Source organism: Eubalaena glacialis, chromosome 11 (genome assembly GCF_028564815.1).
Source record: "Eubalaena glacialis isolate mEubGla1 chromosome 11, mEubGla1.1.hap2.+ XY, whole genome shotgun sequence".
Classification (NCBI taxonomy): Eukaryota; Metazoa; Chordata; class Mammalia; order Artiodactyla; family Balaenidae; genus Eubalaena; species Eubalaena glacialis.
In genome coordinates this window covers 85,739,553-85,752,143 of record NC_083726.1, presented here as the reverse complement: position 1 = coordinate 85,752,143, position 12,591 = coordinate 85,739,553, and positions in this window count along the sequence as shown.

Here is a 12,591-nt window from a genome sequence, read left to right as displayed (position 1 = left end):
TAAGGCCCTGATTATCCTTGCAAAACGAGAGGCGTGCAGCAGCTCCATGAGGCCTTCATCGTTGTTCTGCTTTAGTGTCAAGGTAGTAAGCTTTTCAACACTCCTAGGGGCCTTGCTTCAGCACCCGTTTCAGTACCAGAACACTGCGTAGAACCAGGAAGCTCTGCTCCTGCGTGTATGCTGCGTGTCAACCTAGAAATTAGAGACTGATGGCACAAGGCTAGTTTTCCCATTATGAAAGCTCCGTTGATGCGGCCCCGAAGCTACCTGAAAAGCACTGTTGTTACCGTGCTTTTACTTACAGCCGGCATGGCTCATAGAAGAAAATGAGTTTTCTCGAAAGAAACCTTGTGCTTCCAGTTCCTAGTTGGAAGCTCACCCTGCTCTGCTCTATACCAAACGTGAAAGTCAATGTGAGCACTAGCCTCGAAGTAAGGCCCTGATTATGCTGGCAAAACGGGAGGCGTGCAGCAGCTCCATGAGGCCTTCATCGCTGTTCTGCTTTAGTTTCACGGTAGTAAGCTTTCCAAGACTCCTAGGGACTTTGCTTAAGCAACCGTTTCGGTACCAGAACACTGCGTAGAGACAGTAAGCTCTGGTCCTGCGTGTATGCTGCGTGTCAACCTAGAAATTGGAGACTGATGGCATAAGGCTTCTTTTCCCATTATGAAAGCTCCGTTCATGCGGCCTCGAAGCTACCTGAAAAGCATTGTTGTTGCCGGGGTTTTCCTCACTGCCGGCATGGTTCTGAGAAGAAAATGAGTTTTCTCCTAAGAAACCTTGGGTTTCCAGTTCCTTGTTGGAAGCTCACCCTGCTCTGCTCTATACCTAAAGTGAAAGTCAACGTGAGCCCAAGCTTCGAAGTAAGGCCCTGATTATCCTTGCAAAACGAGAGGCGTGCAGCAGCTCCATGAGGCCTTCATCGTTGTTCTGCTTTAGTGTCAAGGTAGTAAGCTTTTCAACACTCCTAGGGGCCTTGCTTCAGCACCCGTTTCAGTACCAGAACACTGCGTAGAACCAGGAAGCTCTGCTCCTGCGTGTATGCTGCGTGTCAACCTAGAAATTAGAGACTGATGGCACAAGGCTAGTTTTCCCATTATGAAAGCTCCGTTGATGCGGCCCCGAAGCTACCTGAAAAGCACTGTTGTTACCGTGCTTTTACTTACAGCCGGCATGGCTCATAGAAGAAAATGAGTTTTCTCGAAAGAAACCTTGTGCTTCCAGTTCCTAGTTGGAAGCTCACCCTGCTCTGCTCTATACCAAACGTGAAAGTCAATGTGAGCACTAGCCTCGAAGTAAGGCCCTGATTATGCTGGCAAAACGGGAGGCGTGCAGCAGCTCCATGAGGCCTTCATTGCTGTTCTGCTTTAGTTTCACGGTAGTAAGCTTTCCAAGACTCCTAGGGACTTTGCTTAAGCAACCGTTTCGGTACCAGAACACTGCGTAGAGACAGTAAGCTCTGGTCCTGCGTGTATGCTGCGTGTCAACCTAGAAATTGGAGACTGATGGCATAAGGCTTCTTTTCCCATTATGAAAGCTCCGTTCATGCGGCCTCGAAGCTACCTGAAAAGCATTGTTGTTGCCGGGGTTTTCCTCACTGCCGGCATGGTTCTGAGAAGAAAATGAGTTTTCTCCTAAGAAACCTTGGGTTTCCAGTTCCTTGTTGGAAGCTCACCCTGCTCTGCTCTATACCTAAAGTGAAAGTCAACGTGAGCCCAAGCTTCGAAGTAAGGCCCTGATTATCCTTGCAAAACGAGAGGCGTGCAGCAGCTCCATGAGGCCTTCATCGTTGTTCTGCTTTAGTGTCAAGGTAGTAAGCTTTTCAACACTCCTAGGGGCCTTGCTTCAGCACCCGTTTCAGTACCAGAACACTGCGTAGAACCAGGAAGCTCTGCTCCTGCGTGTATGCTGCGTGTCAACCTAGAAATTAGAGACTGATGGCACAAGGCTAGTTTTCCCATTATGAAAGCTCCGTTGATGCGGCCCCGAAGCTACCTGAAAAGCACTGTTGTTACCGTGCTTTTACTTACAGCCGGCATGGCTCATAGAAGAAAATGAGTTTTCTCGAAAGAAACCTTGTGCTTCCAGTTCTAGTTGGAAGCTCACCCTGCTCTGCTCTATACCAAACGTGAAAGTCAATGTGAGCACTAGCCTCGAAGTAAGGCCCTGATTATGCTGGCAAAACGGGAGGCGTGCAGCAGCTCCATGAGGCCTTCATCGCTGTTCTGCTTTAGTTTCACGGTAGTAAGCTTTCCAAGACTCCTAGGGACTTTGCTTAAGCAACCGTTTCGGTACCAGAACACTGCGTAGAGACAGTAAGCTCTGGTCCTGCGTGTATGCTGCGTGTCAACCTAGAAATTGGAGACTGATGGCATAAGGCTTCTTTTCCCATTATGAAAGCTCCGTTCATGCGGCCTCGAAGCTACCTGAAAAGCATTGTTGTTGCCGGGGTTTTCCTCACTGCCGGCATGGTTCTGAGAAGAAAATGAGTTTTCTCCTAAGAAACCTTGGGTTTCCAGTTCCTTGTTGGAAGCTCACCCTGCTCTGCTCTATACCTAAAGTGAAAGTCAACGTGAGCCCAAGCTTCGAAGTAAGGCCCTGATTATCCTTGCAAAACGAGAGGCGTGCAGCAGCTCCATGAGGCCTTCATCGTTGTTCTGCTTTAGTGTCAAGGTAGTAAGCTTTTCAACACTCCTAGGGGCCTTGCTTCAGCACCCGTTTCAGTACCAGAACACTGCGTAGAACCAGGAAGCTCTGCTCCTGCGTGTATGCTGCGTGTCAACCTAGAAATTAGAGACTGATGGCACAAGGCTAGTTTTCCCATTATGAAAGCTCCGTTGATGCGGCCCCGAAGCTACCTGAAAAGCACTGTTGTTACCGTGCTTTTACTTACAGCCGGCATGGCTCATAGAAGAAAATGAGTTTTCTCGAAAGAAACCTTGTGCTTCCAGTTCTAGTTGGAAGCTCACCCTGCTCTGCTCTATACCAAACGTGAAAGTCAATGTGAGCACTAGCCTCGAAGTAAGGCCCTGATTATGCTGGCAAAACGGGAGGCGTGCAGCAGCTCCATGAGGCCTTCATCGCTGTTCTGCTTTAGTTTCACGGTAGTAAGCTTTCCAAGACTCCTAGGGACTTTGCTTAAGCAACCGTTTCGGTACCAGAACACTGCGTAGAGACAGTAAGCTCTGGTCCTGCGTGTATGCTGCGTGTCAACCTAGAAATTGGAGACTGATGGCATAAGGCTTCTTTTCCCATTATGAAAGCTCCGTTCATGCGGCCTCGAAGCTACCTGAAAAGCATTGTTGTTGCCGGGGTTTTCCTCACTGCCGGCATGGTTCTGAGAAGAAAATGAGTTTTCTCCTAAGAAACCTTGGGTTTCCAGTTCCTTGTTGGAAGCTCACCCTGCTCTGCTCTATACCTAAAGTGAAAGTCAACGTGAGCCCAAGCTTCGAAGTAAGGCCCTGATTATCCTTGCAAAACGAGAGGCGTGCAGCAGCTCCATGAGGCCTTCATCGTTGTTCTGCTTTAGTGTCAAGGTAGTAAGCTTTTCAACACTCCTAGGGGCCTTGCTTCAGCACCCGTTTCAGTACCAGAACACTGCGTAGAACCAGGAAGCTCTGCTCCTGCGTGTATGCTGCGTGTCAACCTAGAAATTAGAGACTGATGGCACAAGGCTAGTTTTCCCATTATGAAAGCTCCGTTGATGCGGCCCCGAAGCTACCTGAAAAGCACTGTTGTTACCGTGCTTTTACTTACAGCCGGCATGGCTCATAGAAGAAAATGAGTTTTCTCGAAAGAAACCTTGTGCTTCCAGTTCCTAGTTGGAAGCTCACCCTGCTCTGCTCTATACCAAACGTGAAAGTCAATGTGAGCACTAGCCTCGAAGTAAGGCCCTGATTATGCTGGCAAAACGGGAGGCGTGCAGCAGCTCCATGAGGCCTTCATCGCTGTTCTGCTTTAGTTTCACGGTAGTAAGCTTTCCAAGACTCCTAGGGACTTTGCTTAAGCAACCGTTTCGGTACCAGAACACTGCGTAGAGACAGTAAGCTCTGGTCCTGCGTGTATGCTGCGTGTCAACCTAGAAATTGGAGACTGATGGCATAAGGCTTCTTTTCCCATTATGAAAGCTCCGTTCATGCGGCCTCGAAGCTACCTGAAAAGCATTGTTGTTGCCGGGGTTTTCCTCACTGCCGGCATGGTTCTGAGAAGAAAATGAGTTTTCTCCTAAGAAACCTTGGGTTTCCAGTTCCTTGTTGGAAGCTCACCCTGCTCTGCTCTATACCTAAAGTGAAAGTCAACGTGAGCCCAAGCTTCGAAGTAAGGCCCTGATTATCCTTGCAAAACGAGAGGCGTGCAGCAGCTCCATGAGGCCTTCATCGTTGTTCTGCTTTAGTGTCAAGGTAGTAAGCTTTTCAACACTCCTAGGGGCCTTGCTTCAGCACCCGTTTCAGTACCAGAACACTGCGTAGAACCAGGAAGCTCTGCTCCTGCGTGTATGCTGCGTGTCAACCTAGAAATTAGAGACTGATGGCACAAGGCTAGTTTTCCCATTATGAAAGCTCCGTTGATGCGGCCCCGAAGCTACCTGAAAAGCACTGTTGTTACCGTGCTTTTACTTACAGCCGGCATGGCTCATAGAAGAAAATGAGTTTTCTCGAAAGAAACCTTGTGCTTCCAGTTCTAGTTGGAAGCTCACCCTGCTCTGCTCTATACCAAACGTGAAAGTCAATGTGAGCACTAGCCTCGAAGTAAGGCCCTGATTATGCTGGCAAAACGGGAGGCGTGCAGCAGCTCCATGAGGCCTTCATCGCTGTTCTGCTTTAGTTTCACGGTAGTAAGCTTTCCAAGACTCCTAGGGACTTTGCTTAAGCAACCGTTTCGGTACCAGAACACTGCGTAGAGACAGTAAGCTCTGGTCCTGCGTGTATGCTGCGTGTCAACCTAGAAATTGGAGACTGATGGCATAAGGCTTCTTTTCCCATTATGAAAGCTCCGTTCATGCGGCCTCGAAGCTACCTGAAAAGCATTGTTGTTGCCGGGGTTTTCCTCACTGCCGGCATGGTTCTGAGAAGAAAATGAGTTTTCTCCTAAGAAACCTTGGGTTTCCAGTTCCTTGTTGGAAGCTCACCCTGCTCTGCTCTATACCTAATGTGAAAGTCAACGTGAGCCCAAGCTTCGAAGTAAGGCCCTGATTATCCTTGCAAAACGAGAGGCGTGCAGCAGCTCCATGAGGCCTTCATCGTTGTTCTGCTTTAGTGTCAAGGTAGTAAGCTTTTCAACACTCCTAGGGGCCTTGCTTCAGCACCCGTTTCAGTACCAGAACACTGCGTAGAACCAGGAAGCTCTGCTCCTGCGTGTATGCTGCGTGTCAACCTAGAAATTAGAGACTGATGGCACAAGGCTAGTTTTCCCATTATGAAAGCTCCGTTGATGCGGCCCCGAAGCTACCTGAAAAGCACTGTTGTTACCGTGCTTTTACTTACAGCCGGCATGGCTCATAGAAGAAAATGAGTTTTCTCGAAAGAAACCTTGTGCTTCCAGTTCTAGTTGGAAGCTCACCCTGCTCTGCTCTATACCAAACGTGAAAGTCAATGTGAGCACTAGCCTCGAAGTAAGGCCCTGATTATGCTGGCAAAACGGGAGGCGTGCAGCAGCTCCATGAGGCCTTCATCGCTGTTCTGCTTTAGTTTCACGGTAGTAAGCTTTCCAAGACTCCTAGGGACTTTGCTTAAGCAACCGTTTCGGTACCAGAACACTGCGTAGAGACAGTAAGCTCTGGTCCTGCGTGTATGCTGCGTGTCAACCTAGAAATTGGAGACTGATGGCATAAGGCTTCTTTTCCCATTATGAAAGCTCCGTTCATGCGGCCTCGAAGCTACCTGAAAAGCATTGTTGTTGCCGGGGTTTTCCTCACTGCCGGCATGGTTCTGAGAAGAAAATGAGTTTTCTCCTAAGAAACCTTGGGTTTCCAGTTCCTTGTTGGAAGCTCACCCTGCTCTGCTCTATACCTAAAGTGAAAGTCAACGTGAGCCCAAGCTTCGAAGTAAGGCCCTGATTATCCTTGCAAAACGAGAGGCGTGCAGCAGCTCCATGAGGCCTTCATCGTTGTTCTGCTTTAGTGTCAAGGTAGTAAGCTTTTCAACACTCCTAGGGGCCTTGCTTCAGCACCCGTTTCAGTACCAGAACACTGCGTAGAACCAGGAAGCTCTGCTCCTGCGTGTATGCTGCGTGTCAACCTAGAAATTAGAGACTGATGGCACAAGGCTAGTTTTCCCATTATGAAAGCTCCGTTGATGCGGCCCCGAAGCTACCTGAAAAGCACTGTTGTTACCGTGCTTTTACTTACAGCCGGCATGGCTCATAGAAGAAAATGAGTTTTCTCGAAAGAAACCTTGTGCTTCCAGTTCCTAGTTGGAAGCTCACCCTGCTCTGCTCTATACCAAACGTGAAAGTCAATGTGAGCACTAGCCTCGAAGTAAGGCCCTGATTATGCTGGCAAAACGGGAGGCGTGCAGCAGCTCCATGAGGCCTTCATCGCTGTTCTGCTTTAGTTTCACGGTAGTAAGCTTTCCAAGACTCCTAGGCACTTTGCTTAAGCAACCGTTTCGGTACCAGAACACTGCGTAGAGACAGTAAGCTCTGGTCCTGCGTGTATGCTGCGTGTCAACCTAGAAATTGGAGACTGATGGCATAAGGCTTCTTTTCCCATTATGAAAGCTCCGTTCATGCGGCCTCGAAGCTACCTGAAAAGCATTGTTGTTGCCGGGGTTTTCCTCACTGCCGGCATGGTTCTGAGAAGAAAATGAGTTTTCTCCTAAGAAACCTTGGGTTTCCAGTTCCTTGTTGGAAGCTCACCCTGCTCTGCTCTATACCTAAAGTGAAAGTCAACGTGAGCCCAAGCTTCGAAGTAAGGCCCTGATTATCCTTGCAAAACGAGAGGCGTGCAGCAGCTCCATGAGGCCTTCATCGTTGTTCTGCTTTAGTGTCAAGGTAGTAAGCTTTTCAACACTCCTAGGGGCCTTGCTTCAGCACCCGTTTCAGTACCAGAACACTGCGTAGAACCAGGAAGCTCTGCTCCTGCGTGTATGCTGCGTGTCAACCTAGAAATTAGAGACTGATGGCACAAGGCTAGTTTTCCCATTATGAAAGCTCCGTTGATGCGGCCCCGAAGCTACCTGAAAAGCACTGTTGTTACCGTGCTTTTACTTACAGCCGGCATGGCTCATAGAAGAAAATGAGTTTTCTCGAAAGAAACCTTGTGCTTCCAGTTCCTAGTTGGAAGCTCACCCTGCTCTGCTCTATACCAAACGTGAAAGTCAATGTGAGCACTAGCCTCGAAGTAAGGCCCTGATTATCCTGGCAAAACGGGAGGCGTGCAGCAGCTCCATGAGGCCTTCATCGCTGTTCTGCTTTAGTTTCACGGTAGTAAGCTTTCCAAGACTCCTAGGGACTTTGCTTAAGCAACCGTTTCGGTACCAGAACACTGCGTAGAGACAGTAAGCTCTGGTCCTGCGTGTATGCTGCGTGTCAACCTAGAAATTGGAGACTGATGGCATAAGGCTTCTTTTCCCATTATGAAAGCTCCATTCATGCGGCCTCGAAGCTACCTGAAAAGCATTGTTGTTGCCGGGGTTTTCCTCACTGCCGGCATGGTTCTGAGAAGAAAATGAGTTTTCTCCTAAGAAACCTTGGATTTCCAGTTCCTTGTTGGAAGCTCACCCTGCTCTGCTCTATACCTAAAGTGAAAGTCAACGTGAGCCCAAGCTTCGAAGTAAGGCCCTGATTATCCTTGCAAAACGAGAGGCGTGCAGCAGCTCCATGAGGCCTTCATCGTTGTTCTGCTTTAGTGTCAAGGTAGTAAGCTTTTCAACACTCCTAGGGGCCTTGCTTCAGCACCCGTTTCAGTACCAGAACACTGCGTAGAACCAGGAAGCTCTGCTCCTGCGTGTATGCTGCGTGTCAACCTAGAAATTAGAGACTGATGGCACAAGGCTAGTTTTCCCATTATGAAAGCTCCGTTGATGCGGCCCCGAAGCTACCTGAAAAGCACTGTTGTTACCGTGCTTTTACTTACAGCCGGCATGGCTCATAGAAGAAAATGAGTTTTCTCGAAAGAAACCTTGTGCTTCCAGTTCCTAGTTGGAAGCTCACCCTGCTCTGCTCTATACCAAACGTGAAAGTCAATGTGAGCACTAGCCTCGAAGTAAGGCCCTGATTATGCTGGCAAAACGGGAGGCGTGCAGCAGCTCCATGAGGCCTTCATTGCTGTTCTGCTTTAGTTTCACGGTAGTAAGCTTTCCAAGACTCCTAGGGACTTTGCTTAAGCAACCGTTTCGGTACCAGAACACTGCGTAGAGACAGTAAGCTCTGGTCCTGCGTGTATGCTGCGTGTCAACCTAGAAATTGGAGACTGATGGCATAAGGCTTCTTTTCCCATTATGAAAGCTCCGTTCATGCGGCCTCGAAGCTACCTGAAAAGCATTGTTGTTGCCGGGGTTTTCCTCACTGCCGGCATGGTTCTGAGAAGAAAATGAGTTTTCTCCTAAGAAACCTTGGGTTTCCAGTTCCTTGTTGGAAGCTCACCCTGCTCTGCTCTATACCTAAAGTGAAAGTCAACGTGAGCCCAAGCTTCGAAGTAAGGCCCTGATTATCCTTGCAAAACGAGAGGCGTGCAGCAGCTCCATGAGGCCTTCATCGTTGTTCTGCTTTAGTGTCAAGGTAGTAAGCTTTTCAACACTCCTAGGGGCCTTGCTTCAGCACCCGTTTCAGTACCAGAACACTGCGTAGAACCAGGAAGCTCTGCTCCTGCGTGTATGCTGCGTGTCAACCTAGAAATTAGAGACTGATGGCACAAGGCTAGTTTTCCCATTATGAAAGCTCCGTTGATGCGGCCCCGAAGCTACCTGAAAAGCACTGTTGTTACCGTGCTTTTACTTACAGCCGGCATGGCTCATAGAAGAAAATGAGTTTTCTCGAAAGAAACCTTGTGCTTCCAGTTCTAGTTGGAAGCTCACCCTGCTCTGCTCTATACCAAACGTGAAAGTCAATGTGAGCACTAGCCTCGAAGTAAGGCCCTGATTATGCTGGCAAAACGGGAGGCGTGCAGCAGCTCCATGAGGCCTTCATCGCTGTTCTGCTTTAGTTTCACGGTAGTAAGCTTTCCAAGACTCCTAGGGACTTTGCTTAAGCAACCGTTTCGGTACCAGAACACTGCGTAGAGACAGTAAGCTCTGGTCCTGCGTGTATGCTGCGTGTCAACCTAGAAATTGGAGACTGATGGCATAAGGCTTCTTTTCCCATTATGAAAGCTCCGTTCATGCGGCCTCGAAGCTACCTGAAAAGCATTGTTGTTGCCGGGGTTTTCCTCACTGCCGGCATGGTTCTGAGAAGAAAATGAGTTTTCTCCTAAGAAACCTTGGGTTTCCAGTTCCTTGTTGGAAGCTCACCCTGCTCTGCTCTATACCTAATGTGAAAGTCAACGTGAGCCCAAGCTTCGAAGTAAGGCCCTGATTATCCTTGCAAAACGAGAGGCGTGCAGCAGCTCCATGAGGCCTTCATCGTTGTTCTGCTTTAGTGTCAAGGTAGTAAGCTTTTCAACACTCCTAGGGGCCTTGCTTCAGCACCCGTTTCAGTACCAGAACACTGCGTAGAACCAGGAAGCTCTGCTCCTGCGTGTATGCTGCGTGTCAACCTAGAAATTAGAGACTGATGGCACAAGGCTAGTTTTCCCATTATGAAAGCTCCGTTGATGCGGCCCCGAAGCTACCTGAAAAGCACTGTTGTTACCGTGCTTTTACTTACAGCCGGCATGGCTCATAGAAGAAAATGAGTTTTCTCGAAAGAAACCTTGTGCTTCCAGTTCTAGTTGGAAGCTCACCCTGCTCTGCTCTATACCAAACGTGAAAGTCAATGTGAGCACTAGCCTCGAAGTAAGGCCCTGATTATGCTGGCAAAACGGGAGGCGTGCAGCAGCTCCATGAGGCCTTCATCGCTGTTCTGCTTTAGTTTCACGGTAGTAAGCTTTCCAAGACTCCTAGGGACTTTGCTTAAGCAACCGTTTCGGTACCAGAACACTGCGTAGAGACAGTAAGCTCTGGTCCTGCGTGTATGCTGCGTGTCAACCTAGAAATTGGAGACTGATGGCATAAGGCTTCTTTTCCCATTATGAAAGCTCCGTTCATGCGGCCTCGAAGCTACCTGAAAAGCATTGTTGTTGCCGGGGTTTTCCTCACTGCCGGCATGGTTCTGAGAAGAAAATGAGTTTTCTCCTAAGAAACCTTGGGTTTCCAGTTCCTTGTTGGAAGCTCACCCTGCTCTGCTCTATACCTAAAGTGAAAGTCAACGTGAGCCCAAGCTTCGAAGTATGCCCTGATTATCCTTGCAAAACGAGAGGCGTGCAGCAGCTCCATGAGGCCTTCATCGTTGTTCTGCTTTAGTGTCAAGGTAGTAAGCTTTTCAACACTCCTAGGGGCCTTGCTTCAGCACCCGTTTCAGTACCAGAACACTGCGTAGAACCAGGAAGCTCTGCTCCTGCGTGTATGCTGCGTGTCAACCTAGAAATTAGAGACTGATGGCACAAGGCTAGTTTTCCCATTATGAAAGCTCCGTTGATGCGGCCCCGAAGCTACCTGAAAAGCACTGTTGTTACCGTGCTTTTACTTACAGCCGGCATGGCTCATAGAAGAAAATGAGTTTTCTCGAAAGAAACCTTGTGCTTCCAGTTCTAGTTGGAAGCTCACCCTGCTCTGCTCTATACCAAACGTGAAAGTCAATGTGAGCACTAGCCTCGAAGTAAGGCCCTGATTATGCTGGCAAAACGGGAGGCGTGCAGCAGCTCCATGAGGCCTTCATCGCTGTTCTGCTTTAGTTTCACGGTAGTAAGCTTTCCAAGACTCCTAGGCACTTTGCTTAAGCAACCGTTTCGGTACCAGAACACTGCGTAGAGACAGTAAGCTCTGGTCCTGCGTGTATGCTGCGTGTCAACCTAGAAATTGGAGACTGATGGCATAAGGCTTCTTTTCCCATTATGAAAGCTCCGTTCATGCGGCCTCGAAGCTACCTGAAAAGCATTGTTGTTGCCGGGGTTTTCCTCACTGCCGGCATGGTTCTGAGAAGAAAATGAGTTTTCTCCTAAGAAACCTTGGGTTTCCAGTTCCTTGTTGGAAGCTCACCCTGCTCTGCTCTATACCTAAAGTGAAAGTCAACGTGAGCCCAAGCTTCGAAGTAAGGCCCTGATTATCCTTGCAAAACGAGAGGCGTGCAGCAGCTCCATGAGGCCTTCATCGTTGTTCTGCTTTAGTGTCAAGGTAGTAAGCTTTTCAACACTCCTAGGGGCCTTGCTTCAGCACCCGTTTCAGTACCAGAACACTGCGTAGAACCAGGAAGCTCTGCTCCTGCGTGTATGCTGCGTGTCAACCTAGAAATTAGAGACTGATGGCACAAGGCTAGTTTTCCCATTATGAAAGCTCCGTTGATGCGGCCCCGAAGCTACCTGAAAAGCACTGTTGTTACCGTGCTTTTACTTACAGCCGGCATGGCTCATAGAAGAAAATGAGTTTTCTCGAAAGAAACCTTGTGCTTCCAGTTCCTAGTTGGAAGCTCACCCTGCTCTGCTCTATACCAAACGTGAAAGTCAATGTGAGCACTAGCCTCGAAGTAAGGCCCTGATTATGCTGGCAAAACGGGAGGCGTGCAGCAGCTCCATGAGGCCTTCATCGCTGTTCTGCTTTAGTTTCACGGTAGTAAGCTTTCCAAGACTCCTAGGGACTTTGCTTAAGCAACCGTTTCGGTACCAGAACACTGCGTAGAGACAGTAAGCTCTGGTCCTGCGTGTATGCTGCGTGTCAACCTAGAAATTGGAGACTGATGGCATAAGGCTTCTTTTCCCATTATGAAAGCTCCGTTCATGCGGCCTCGAAGCTACCTGAAAAGCATTGTTGTTGCCGGGGTTTTCCTCACTGCCGGCATGGTTCTGAGAAGAAAATGAGTTTTCTCCTAAGAAACCTTGGGTTTCCAGTTCCTTGTTGGAAGCTCACCCTGCTCTGCTCTATACCTAAAGTGAAAGTCAACGTGAGCCCAAGCTTCGAAGTAAGGCCCTGATTATCCTTGCAAAACGAGAGGCGTGCAGCAGCTCCATGAGGCCTTCATCGTTGTTCTGCTTTAGTGTCAAGGTAGTAAGCTTTTCAACACTCCTAGGGGCCTTGCTTCAGCACCCGTTTCAGTACCAGAACACTGCGTAGAACCAGGAAGCTCTGCTCCTGCGTGTATGCTGCGTGTCAACCTAGAAATTAGAGACTGATGGCACAAGGCTAGTTTTCCCATTATGAAAGCTCCGTTGATGCGGCCCCGAAGCTACCTGAAAAGCACTGTTGTTACCGTGCTTTTACTTACAGCCGGCATGGCTCATAGAAGAAAATGAGTTTTCTCGAAAGAAACCTTGTGCTTCCAGTTCCTAGTTGGAAGCTCACCCTGCTCTGCTCTATACCAAACGTGAAAGTCAATGTGAGCACTAGCCTCGAAGTAAGGCCCTGATTATGCTGGCAAAACGGGAGGCGTGCAGCAGCTCCATGAGGCCTTCATTGCTGTTCTGCT